Genomic DNA, 12,721 nt, shown 5'->3' on the forward strand with positions numbered 1-12,721 from the left:
TCATCCTACTGGGGACACAGTGACATATTGAGATCTCTGATTTAATGCCTTTGATGGATCCTGATGCATGGCACCCGTCCTTCAGCTGTGCCTGTGGAAAGCCATTCCCACATACTGCCAGGCCCACTGCGTTTAGATGGTATGCTTCTGGGTGGTATGACCAGTGGATCGCCTGTTAATGGGCCCACACCTGCACTTCATTTGCTGTGAAGGGAACCCTGGTTAGATGTTACGTTGGGTAGGAAAACAACTGTGGATCATTTATTCCTTAAGCCTCTGAATAGTGATGCTGCCTAAGGCTCCGTCAGAGGGAAAGGCAAATCCATATCCTGAACAATTCTCTCTATGAGGTTAAACTGATAGCTCTTCCAAGACAGAAAGAGCTCAATGTTGCCAATATGTCACCAAGTAGCCAGTTGGTTTCCTTGAGGAATAACATCACATTGGGGGCTATGTTAGTTTCCCGGGGCTGCCATAAAAAAGTACCATGGACTGGGTGGCTGAAACAGCAGAAACACTGTCTCACAGTTCTGGAGGCTAGAAGTCCGAGATGGAAGTTTTGCAAGTTTGGTTCTTTCAGAGGGCCATGAAGGAAGTATCTGTTCTAGGTCTGTCTCCTTGGCTTGCAGACAAGTATCTTCTCCTTGCTTCTTCACATTGTCTTCTCTTTGTATATGTCCGTGTCCAGATTTCCTCATAAGGACAGTCATATTGGATTATAGCCAACCCTAAATGCCCTGATTTTAACTTAATGCTCTTTAAAGACCCCACGTCCAAATGCAGTCACGTTCTGAAGTACTAGGGGTCAGGACTTCGGCATATGAATTTGGGGGGAACAATACAGTCCATACAGGATCTCACGGCTGGTCTATGTTGCTCCCAAGTTGAACATTCAAAGGTAGTAGTTGCTAGAGCAGCCACGGTAAGTGGGGATCCGTGTTGTTTGGCCCATACATGTATGGGCACCCTCTGCTACCAAGGCCACCCATGCGTGTGCCCACCATGCATTTGACATCAGCCTGCTGAATTATTTATCTACTCGGTTGTTGAGTACCTCTTCCATGGTGGACACCTTCTGGCAGGCATTAAAATGTGATATAAAAATCCTCACTTTGTGTCCACTCCCACATGTGTCTGCCCCAGATCCCTAATCTGATGAGCAGGACATTGGCCTCTGCCCGTAAATCTCTATAGTCTCAGCTCAAATTACACAAAGTAGGTGGGTACATGCACCACTTTCCGCTTCATCCATTGGGAAGGTTTTCCATCTCAATCCACTCTGTTTCAGGACAACTCCCGAATGTAGCTAGAGTGTAGTTGCCATGCCCTTTTGCCTTGCACCTGTCTACAAACCCAAGCCATTCATAAACCAAGCTAGGGCTTCTTTCTCCTCCTCTAGCCCAGGGCACATATTTATCTATGTAACAAGCCAGAACATCCTGCACATGTACCCTTGAACTTAAAAGTTGGGCGGGGGGAAGAACTCCCAACATGGCATAGGTACCCGCTGGGGGAGAAACGCTTGTGCAGCTGTGACAGGTGACCTGGGGTGTGGACTACCTGCTCATGCAGCTTGATTCCAAATGTATCATTTCCATATTACAATGTGGTGCTGCTGGGCTCACCCAGCTTATGACTTGATCCAATAACACCAGCTCATGATAGGCAGTTTCAGATACCTGGTCACTTGGTACCCAATTGTCAAGTGTTCTGTCTCTGCTAGGCCCTGGGAACATGTTATGGGTTGTTTCTCCAGTGCCATCCACAGCAGGCAAGTATCTGCTCCTGGAGAAACAACCCATAATGTGTCTTCCAGTGTGCAAGTGCCCGATTGCTGAGACCTCCAATTTCCCTGCTGACTGAGCCTGGTGAGAATGTGCAAATATCCTTTGTCACCAATTGTTTGAGTTTGACGACCCCTCTGTCCTGAAAGTTCAACCAAATACCCCTTCTGGGCCTCCCTTTACATGCCCCACACTGGTCCTGGGCACAGGTCTTGTCTCAGGAATGAAAACTGATAGGGCATGGAATTGCGGCGAGGCAGGCGGAGAGAGGGTGGGATGTATATTGCACTTTTAGTGAGCCTCATCACAGATTTACTGGTCAGGCTTGAAAAATCTGAGATACTGAAGGTCCCAACATCCAAATGGGTTCCTCGGGGTTAAGTCCCAATCCAGAGACTTACTTTAGAATTTGAGGGGATCACAGCTGTGTTTCTGCCCTGACTTAGTAGCCTCAGCTTCCACGGTTGGAGTCATTCCTTTATCTAGAACACAATCTTCTCTAGACTCCTATTTTTAAATGATATTCTTCACCCCCCTCCCAATCCTGCCCTCACTTCTCAAGAATGAGATGATGAAATCACAAATCCTCCCATATGAACTCATTTTCCTGGTCCTTTCCTCAATCCCAGGAATAACCCTGGGTAGGAGGAATGCACCAGGGGGTGCTTACAAGGGGAAGAGCAGATGGGAAGGCAAGCTATCTCCTGCAAAATAGGCTGCTCTTCCTCACCAGGAGGGAGCAGTTGATTACACAGTTTTTCTGTGTGGTATTTGGCCATGTTACCTGTTAGTACTCTAGGAAGAGATCTTTGTGTCTTTGAGGTAGGAAAACAACACTTAATGTCATGCAATGGGTAGGTCAAAAAATGGATAAAATCAGGCAATGTCTGTGTCCTCTTGGTGCCTCCAGCAGGTGCTGGGGAGAGGGGAGGACATCAGAGTCGACTTAGCCTACCTATGCGCTTTTGTCTTGAACCTCTTTAGGGTGAAAATGATCCCAGTTCCAAACTGGAGGGAAGCAATACACCCTTCTCTCGCCCTGCAGCTTTGTGGGGCAGAACACTGCACTCATCCTGGAGAGCAGACGGCTGTGATTGTTCTCTTTGCAGGCAGGCAGCCCTTGCTTGTTTCCAGCTGCAGGACAAAGCTGATGCAGAAAGAGCTAGTCTGGGGATTGGCTTTTGACAAGGAGTTCATCACAAACCTTACAGGCAGAGTGGGGAAGAGTAGAGGTACGAGTTTCAAGGGGATTGGCCTCCAAAGTGGAGCCCCCTACTACTGCCTGTCACCCTGGATGGACCTGGAAATCTAGTAGCCAGGGATCTCTAGGCCTCAGCTCCCAACTCTGATAGATAGATGGATAGATGGATGGATGGATGGATAGATGATAGATAGATAGATAGATAGATAGATAGAGCCTCTCTCATAGCATTGTTTTAAGATTTAAGGGGCTAAGTTGTAGAGTTTCCAATCCAGGCCTGGCATTCTAAGTTCTTATCAATGAAAGCTGCTGGAAGTGTAGTCTTCCTGGGATGGGTATTGAGCAGCAGATATGTCCTGTTTCTCAAGCTCAAAGATGTCTGAAATGTCCCATGACTTCATTTTTTTAAAAAAATGATATGCAGTCCAACTCCCAGCCCCTGTTCTATTAGACTTCAGGAAACTCTGTCTCAGCTATTATTCCAACCCTCCACCCTCCAGTTTTCTCAGGCTGCCCAGACATTGGGGGCTACACTGTAGTTGAGTCAGGGGACTAGTGCATGGGCCTTGTCCAGGCTCAAGTGAGCACCCGAAACCTGGACTTCTGCGCCTCCCAGGGTGCAGGACTCTCATACCTGGCTCCCATGCCTGGTGTCTCCCTTCCTTAGCCCACCTTGAATCTCTCTATTCTTTCTCCATTTGCAACTCCCTAGATCCCACGTGACCTCAAGGATCTACAAGGAGGTAGCTCTAGGACCCATCATTCACCAACCTGCAGATCTCACACTGCTTGAAGAAATCCTGTTCCTCCTCTTCTCAACCAACCACAGTAAGGCCCCTTATGCTGTAGCCCCTGGGGCCCCAAGCTTCTGCTCCTCAGCTTGGTAAGATCTTCATGAAAGAGAGAACGACAGGCTGGCTTCAGACAACTTCTGCTTTTAGCTTTGAATCACAAACTCCTCCAAGACAGGAAGGTGCTGGGGTGGGAGTAGTAAGACAGTAAAATATACATTTATTTATTTACTTAGTTATTCAAACATCTCTTCTATATGGCAGTTACCACTGCAGGGGGAGTTAGGTGTAAGTGCATAGACATGATAGGCAATTTTGCCTAGTATTAAAGTGCTATAAAGAGAAGTTTTAAAAAGTAATTCAGGAGAGAATGGGGTGGGAGAATTAACATTTGGTTGGGTGGTTGAGGGCAGTTTCTTTAAGGAGGTAATGTCTGACTGGGGACTCTGCTGCTAGGAAACCAGCCATGCAGATACCTGGCAGGAACATCCAGGCGGAGGGATCAGCTCTCACAGCGGGAATGAGCTAGGCCAGTTCTGGAGTCATGAGCAAGGTGGTGGTGCAAGATGAGGCCAGAGAAGTTGCTGGAGGCCATATCATGACCTTTAAAAGTGGTTTGGGTTTTATTTTAAATCCACTAGGAAGCCCATAGGATTGAAGCAGAGTGGTAACATAATCTGATACTACTTTTTTCTTTTTTTTGAGACTGTCTCACTCTGTCACCCAGGCTGGAGTGTAGTGGTGTGATCTTGGCTCACTGCAGCCTCGACCTCCCAGGCTCAAGCCATCCTTCCACCTCGGCCTCCTGAGTAGCTGGGACTAGAAGCATGTGCTACCACGCCCAGCTAATTTTTGTATTTTTTGTAGAGATGGAGTTTAGACATGTTGCCCAGGTTGGTCTGGAACTCCTGGGCTCAAGCTATCCTCCTGCCTCAGCCTCCCACAGTGCTGGGATTACAGGCATGAGCCACTGCGTCCTACCTGATATGTATTTTTTTAAAAATATCAATGGGTTTTTGGGGGAACAGGTGGTGTTTTGTTATATAAATAAGTTCTTTAGTGATGATTTGTGAGATTTGGTGCACCCATCACCTGAGCAGTATACACTGAACACAGTCTGTAATCTTTTATCCTCACCCCTTCCCACCCTTTCCCCCAGGTCCCCAAAGTCCATTGTATCATTCTTATGCTTTTGCATTCTCGTAGCTTAGCTCCCACTTATGAGTAAGAACATAGGATGTTTGGTTTTCCTTTCCTGAGTTACTTCACTTAGAATAATGGTCTCCAACTCCATCCAGGTTGCTGTGAATGCCATTATTTTATTCCTTTTCCTGGGTGAGTAGTATTTGATGGTGTATATATACCACAATTTCTTTCTTTCTTTTTTTCTTTTTTGAGACAGAGTTTTGCTCTTGTTACCCAGGCTGGAGTGCAATGGCGCGGTCTCAGCTCACCGCAACCTCCGCCTCCTGGGTTCAGACAATTCTCCTGCCTCAGCCTCCTAAGTAGCTGGGATTACGGGCACACACCACCATGCCCAGCTAATTTAATATATCACAATTTCTTTATCCACTTGTTGGTTGATGGGCATTTGGGCTGGTTCCATATTTTTGCAATTGCAAATTGTGCTGCTATAAACATGTGTGTGCAAGTATCTTTTTTTGGATAATGACTACTTTTCCTCTGGGTAGATACCCAGTAGTGGATTGCTAGATTAAATGGTAGTTCTACTTTTAGTTCCTCAAGGAATCTCCGTACTGTTTTCCATAGTGGTTGTACTAGTTCATATTCCCACCAGTAGTGTAAAAGTGTTCCCTTTTCACCACATCCACACCAACATCTATTATTTTTTTATTTTTTTGATTATGGCCGTTCTTGCAGAGATAAGGTGCTGACATGTATTTTTTTTTTAAAGGTAACTTTGGCTGGTGGTCAGAAAATGGTTTGTGCAGGGTCAAAAGTGGAAGCAGGGGACTTTTGAGAAGCCTCACCATAGCACAGGGGAGACTGTGGCGCCTGTACTACGGTGGGAACAATGCCATTAACCCACCACAGTATACCTCCATGGGTGTTATTATTTTAATATTCAAGCTACTGGAGTACCAGCAAAAGCAGTATGGCCTCCTTTATCACTTCTAGTGGGCATTTTAATTACACTCTTTTTTATTTCTCTTTTTATTTAGGAATGAACATATGCAGTTTCCTACTAAGTTATTTTAAGTCTTATGCTCTATCACCATAAAATTAATTTGTGTTTCTGAGAAGTGTATTCTTATGCTGAGTTATCTTTCCCATTTTCCATTCCCATTTGAGGTTTCAGAACCTTATGGTTAGCCAGCTCATTCTTCTCCTTATAGGTCAACTTGACTAGGCTAAGGGATGCCCAAATCACTGGTAAAACATTATTTCTGTGTGTCTGTGAAGGTGTTTCTGGAAGAGACAAGCATTTCAATCAGTTGACTGAGTAAAACAAACTGCCCTCCCCAATGTGGGCAGGAACCATCCAATCTGTTGAGGGCCCAGATAGAACAAAAAGGCAGAGGAAGGGCTAATTTTCTCTCTCTATTCTTGAGCTGGGACATCCATCATCTCCTCTCCTCAGACATTGGAGCTCCTGGTTCTTGAGCTTTCAAAATCCAGGATTTATACCAGCAGCACCCCTACCTCCCTATCTCCCTACCTCCCTTCCCATGGCCTAACCCCGATGTAGACCTTTGGCCTTGGACAGGGAGTTACACTATGAGCTCCTGTGTTTCTCAGGCCTGTGGACCAGACTGAATTACACCACCAGCTTTCCTGGTTCTGCAGTTTACAGACTGCTTATCACAGGACTTCTCACCCTCCATAATCCCCATCATAAGCCAATTCCCATCCTAAATCTCCTTTACATCTATATGGATCCTTTTGGTTCTGTTTCTCTGGAGAACCCTGACTAATATCCCCTCCCTTTTCCTTCTTCTATCTTCTAGTGAGGATTGAATTTGGTCGACTTCCGTCTTAATTTTTGAGCCACTTCCTCTTCATAACCTTTGCTGTTCTGCACAAAGGTCATCAAAGGTAAAAATAAAGATTTGTACCATAAAAACCAGTCATATTTACTCATAATCATATATATCTTAAGCACTTACTGTGTATTAGGCACCAAGCTGAAAGTTTGTCTCATTTAATTTTCAAAATGAAATAGGTACTTCTGTTGTCTCATTTTACAGAAGAAAAGCTCTGGGAAACTTAGCAAATTTCCTAAGGTCTCATGCTAGAGCGAGTGGCAGAGCCAGCTTTCAGGGCTAAGCTGTCTGATTCCAAGGTGCACCCTTGATTAGCCACCTCATGCATTATTGGCCCAGGGGATGGTTTTCAGGCTCAGCTAACCCAGTTTGAAGACAGAAGGACATGGAACTATGTGAGATAGACCACAGTTGCATTTTTTGCACCTACAGGAAGAAAACAACATGCCAATTCAAGTTCTAATGCAAATGAGAACCTATTTGTTTTCTGAGTCAATCCTTGAGGCATTATCTGTAACAGGTCTGTGGCTCCTCTGGTAAGACTGGGCCTTGATTGAATGTGATGTTGCCGTCAGTCTAGATTTGTGCTTACATATGTGACTGGCCCCTAAGACGCCACACAACCCTTGAATGCAGCCCAGAAGTGGTTCCTGCCCACCGCACCTCCACTCCAAGAACACATAGCTGATGCAGCTGCTGAGCTATTTCCTAGCCTAATTACTTTCTTTATTTTCATGCCTGGCCATTGTTAATGACATTTGGCCATCATACACACAGTAAATAGAATTAGGATGTATTGGAAAAATATGACTTCTGTATAGAAAGTTGAGAATCCAGAAATTGCCATCTGGATTGTATGTCTTCTTGCACAATAAGACAGCCTCTCAAGGCAGCACGCTTTGGGAGTAGCTTGGCAACACTCAGCAGCAGCTTGCTTCCTCTTTATCCTGCCTGTTCCCAGATGCCGAGTCCTGCTCTGTAGCTTGAGTGGAGTGGGAGATGGGTCCGTGGAGGAAAAACCTAAGGCTATGTCTTCCTTGTTCTCTGGCTCTGACCACTGCCAGGTCGGCACAGTCCTGTTTCTGCTCATCCTGCCATGCTGCTGCTTTTCCCTCTGAAATTTTAATGAAATCATCCTCTAGGAAGTCTGACCCTCATACTCTGAATAGAGCATGCTTTGTTGTTTCACGTATTTTATGAAGGCTGGTAGAGCTTCCTAAGGAAGCCAGGTCAGGTGATAGTAAGCCAAAGATGCCACTAAATGCTAGCCATTATTACTACTGCTACTGGTAAAAACCTTAATGTGGGGTTTGTCCTTTCTCTGTCTCTTACATTCTTACTGATGCCTAAAAAAGTGCTGGGCACACATTAGATATTCCTTCACAGATACTTAGTAGCCTGGCTTTATGCTTCCCTTTCACTACCTATAAAAAATATCCCCAACCTGGCTAACGTGGTGAAACCCTGTCTCTACTAAAAATACAAAAAATTAGCCAGGCGTGGTGACACGCACCTGTAGTCCCAGCTACTCAGGAGGCTGAGGCAGGAGAATTACTTGAACCCAGGAGGCGGAGGTTGCAGTGAGCCGAGATCGCACCACTGCATTCTAGTCTGGTGACAATGCGAGACTCCATCTTAAAAAAAAGAAAAAAAGAAAAAAATCCATCACGGTTTTCCAAACTTCAGTCATTTCTCTATTACTTTTGCATATTGATTACTACCTGTACAATTATTTTTACAGTGTACTTTTTATTTTGTTTTATTTTTTAGACAGAGTCTCACTCTGTCACCCAGGCTGGAGTACACTGGCACCATCTCAGCTCACTGCAACCTCTGCCTCCCAGGTTCAAGCAATTCTCCTGCCTCTGCCACCCAAGTAGCTGGGATTATAGGCATGTGCCACCACACCCAGCTAATTTTTGTATATTTAGTAAAGATTGGGTTTCACTATGTTTGCCAGGCTGGTCTTGAACTCTTGACCTCAAGTGATACACTTACCTTGGCCTCCCAAAGTGCTGGGATTACAGACATGAGCCACCATGCCCAACCTTTCTTCAATATACCTTAAATCAATGGATGCCCTTTAAAAAAATTGATTTCTTTTGCAATCTATATATTTCACCACTACCACAAACTGGAAACCAGCACCTTGTGCATTAAGTGGAAGGCAATGTTGAAACTTAATTTGTAACTATTAAAATAAAAAATAAATGTGTCCTTGTATTATCTAAAAACTTCTACATCCCCTGTGAAATAGGACATTGAAGTCTGAACTTTGCTTGAAAGGGGCTGTGGTCAGGGCTGTCAGTGCACATCAGACCTTACTGTTTCATTGTGCTGTGGACACGTCTAACTGCCAGTATCTGCATCTCTGTGCATGAGGGATTTTCTGGGAACCATAGAAGGATAGAAGGCCACTCTGCCATGCCCTGTAGACTGCAAGGGAATTAATACCCTGAGAGTAGCTGATGGCTGATGGGAATTGGTGGGTAAGTGCCCCAGCTCCCCATGCCTCTTGTGGGATACTATTCCCCAGAGTATCTCTGTAGGGTTAGACTCTCGTCACTCACTATAGTAGCTGGCTGTATAACACATCATTTTTGGCTGTCTTCCTTTCTTCTATCACCTCTCCAACCCTTAAGCAGTGTCCCTCCACTTTCCAAATGAAGGCCTTGCACTTGAATCATTGTTTCCAGGTCTGCTTCTGGGAGAGTCCAAACTAAGTCAGGGGCTGCTCGCAAATCAGGGGCAGTGGTCATTTTTATGCTCACCAGCTAAGGTTTGCATGATGTGCTTTGTATGACTGTGCATTGTCTATGCCAGTTTATCAAATGATAAGTGGGAACAGGTACTACCACACTTTGACAAATATTTCATCTCAGTGACATTTTCCCCACAAAAGAAATGATTTGAAAATATTTTCCAGAAAAATTTTTAAAACAAAATCTAAATAGTTTCCAATAATAATGGCTCTTTCCAACACACACAAGTAAATATGAGCTATTTGGATAATGTTTTGTTTGGATAATGTCCGCTGGTGAAGGAAAGTCAATATGCTTCAAGCCTGGGAGATATTAAGCAGAAAGCTTGCTTATAAATGCACATAAAGCCCAGCACAATGGCTCATGCCTATAATCCCAACACTTTGGGAGGCCGAGGCAGGCAGATTGCCTGAGCCCAGGAGTTCAAGACCAGCTTGGGCAACATGGTGAAACCCCATCTCAACAAAATAATAATAATAATAATAATTTTTAAAAATTAGCAGCATGGTGGCACGTGCTTGTAGTCATGGCCACTTAGGAAGCTGAGGTGGAAGGATTCCTTAAGTCCAGGAGTTCGAGGCTACAGTGAGCTATGACTGCACCACTGCACTCCAGCCTGGGTGACAGAGTGAGACTCTGTCTTAAAAAGAAAAAAAAAGAAAGAAAGGAGGAAAATGGGTCCTGGGCAAGCAGCTAACAACTCTGCCACAGAATAAGGATCAAGGAAAATTCCTTTGAGGAAGTGATATCTAAGCTAAGACTTAAATAAACAATAGCTACCTATGCTAACAGTGGGAGAGGCATAACTGAAAGAGGGAACAGCAGTACATGAAGGAGGGAAAGGAGGGGAGGGGAAGACAGTGCAGCTTCCCAGTTGTGCACCCGTAATAAACAGCATGAGATGATTCTGACCCCTTCCTGGCTTCCCATAGAGAGGCACAAGGACTGCTGTCAAATAATAAAAGAATGCTGAGCAGGAATATTAAGTGACTGTTCTCAGAAAGAGAAGATTATATATCACCATTTCTCCATGACTCATCCCTTCCCACATATCTTCAATTTTGAGCATTTAGTCGTTTTTCCAGTGGAAGGATGAAATGGTGGTCCCTCTTCCTGCCAAACTCCTCATCAGCTTTGTTTTGGACGTTGGAAAAAAGAAATCCTGTTTCCTGTCTTTTGTTTCCTGGCTGTAGCCTCTGGTTCCGCCCCCTTCTTGGTCTCACAGTGTCTATTTCCGCCTCAGGCCCCAGAGTCTCTAACAAACGCATAGATCACTTTTCTCTTCCACAGTTACTAGTTAGTTACACAGAATTGTCAAAGAAGAAAATAACTTTTCTTCATCCCAGGAGTTTTTTTCTCCTAGGATCACTTTATTTTTATTTTTATTTTTTTCCTTAGGTTAAGTTCCCAGGCTCTCTTCTGCAAAGGCAGGAAGAAATTAGCAGGTGTTGGGGGCCTGATTCTCCCTGGGAACATACTGGAGCCGTGTTGGTGTCAGACCAGAAATGATGTAATCAAGTCACTGGCAACAGAATGAAGACAAGGAAAACTCCAGGGTTTATATCTTGGGTGTGGAGATTGATATATAATATTATGGCCAGGAGGGGGAGTAAAGTGGGCCTCCTTGCAAAGAACAGCTTTGGAGTTTGCATAATTTTTCCCACTTCTAGGCTGGTTGACCTTAAGCAAGTTACTTGACCACGTTAAGGTTTGGTTTTTTGATCTGTAAAAAAGGAAATGACAGGCCCAGTCACGGCAGCTCACACCTATAATCCCAGCACTTTGGGAGGCTGAGGCGGGTGGATCACCTGATGTCAGGAATTCGACCAGCCTGGCCAACATAGCGAAACCCCATCTCTACTAAAAAAATACAAAAATTAGCCAGGTGCAGTGGTGGGCACCTGTAGTCCCAGCTACTCAGGAGGCTGAGGCAGGAGAATCGATTGAACCTGAGAGACAGAGGTTGCAGTGAGAAGATCATGCCATTGCACTCTGGCCTGGGTGACAGAGTGAGGCTCCATCTCAAAAAAAGAAAAAAAAAAGAAAATGACAATACCTACCAATGATGTATCCACTTGACTGGGCTAAGGCATGCACAAATAGCTGGCAGAACATTATTTCTGGGTGTGTCTGTGAGGATATTTCTGGAAGAGATCAGCAATTAAATCAGTAGACTGAGGAAAGAAGACTCACCCTCATCAATGTGGACAGGTGTTGTCTAATCTGAATAGAATGACAGGGCAGAGGAAGCATGAATTTACTCTCTGCTGAAGATGGGACGTCCATCTTCTCCTGCCCTTGAACGTTAATGCTCTTGGTTCTCAGCTTTTGGACTCTGAGACTGACACCAGCAAGAATCTTCACCCTCCAGCTTCTCTGGCCTTGGGCCTCAGACTCTGAGTTATACTATGAGCTCTTGCTCCCATTTCTCAGGCCTTTAAACTCAGACTGAATTATAGCACCAGCTTTCCTGGTTCTGCAACTTGCAGACATCATACTGTGGAACTTCTTATCCTCCATTAATTGTGTGAGCCAATTCTACAATGCATCTCATATATCTCTACTGGTTCTGTTTCTCTGGCGAACTCTAATAATATACTACCTAATCAAATTGTTGTGAGGATTAAATAAAATCGTATGTGTCTTAGTGCCAAACAGCAAACCCTTAAAAAATGCCATTGTCATTATTACTAGTGGGATTTAGATCATGTGTTTCTTCCTAAAATAATAAATAATATTTATTGTTCATTTCAGCTATGAAAAGAAAGTATTTGAAAGATCACTGATTCCTTCATGGAGAGGCTGGCTTGGGAACAGATGATGTGTCGAAGATTAGCATCAACCTTGAGCACTTCTGCTATGTGGACTTGAGGTACAGATTAAAAAAAAAACTCCCTAGAGCGAGGGCTACTTGGGATGCATGCTATATCCCAAGGAGTTCTCAGTTTGAGGTCAGCCCCAGACTACAACTCACTAGATGAGTGCATGAGGCTGAGGGAGAGACAGCTTGCTCTGGTTCTCTTCAGGGTGACAATGACACCTGTTGACAGATGAGAATTCCAGCCAGGAATACAGATTTAGGAGTCATGTTTCTCACTCTCATGATGACATAGAAGAGATGCCTCTCAATCTTTTTGCCAGTGTGTTAAAGCTATTCTGATATTGACTGTAGTTCAGA

General features: G+C 44.5%; 1 protein-coding gene across 2 annotated transcripts in view; it reads left to right on the top strand.

The window, feature by feature from the left end:
* The window catches only part of ARHGAP26 (Rho GTPase activating protein 26), a 643,473-nt gene that overhangs the window by 153,316 nt on the left and 477,436 nt on the right, over positions 1-12,721 (top strand). The window contains exons 1-2 of one of the 2 annotated variants that reach the window (XM_064366438.1): positions 6,813-6,833; positions 12,298-12,415. The gene's annotated coding sequence lies outside the window, so the exon portion shown is untranslated. Of the gene's footprint in view, positions 1-6,812; positions 6,834-12,297; positions 12,416-12,721 lie in introns of those variants that run through there. The other variant, XM_064366439.1, reaches the window with a different exon arrangement.

Source organism: Aotus nancymaae, unplaced genomic scaffold (assembly GCF_030222135.1).
Source record: "Aotus nancymaae isolate 86718 unplaced genomic scaffold, 86718_ANA_hifiasm-v0.15.2.pri h1tg000064l_1, whole genome shotgun sequence".
Lineage (NCBI taxonomy): Eukaryota > Metazoa > Chordata > Mammalia > Primates > Aotidae > Aotus > Aotus nancymaae.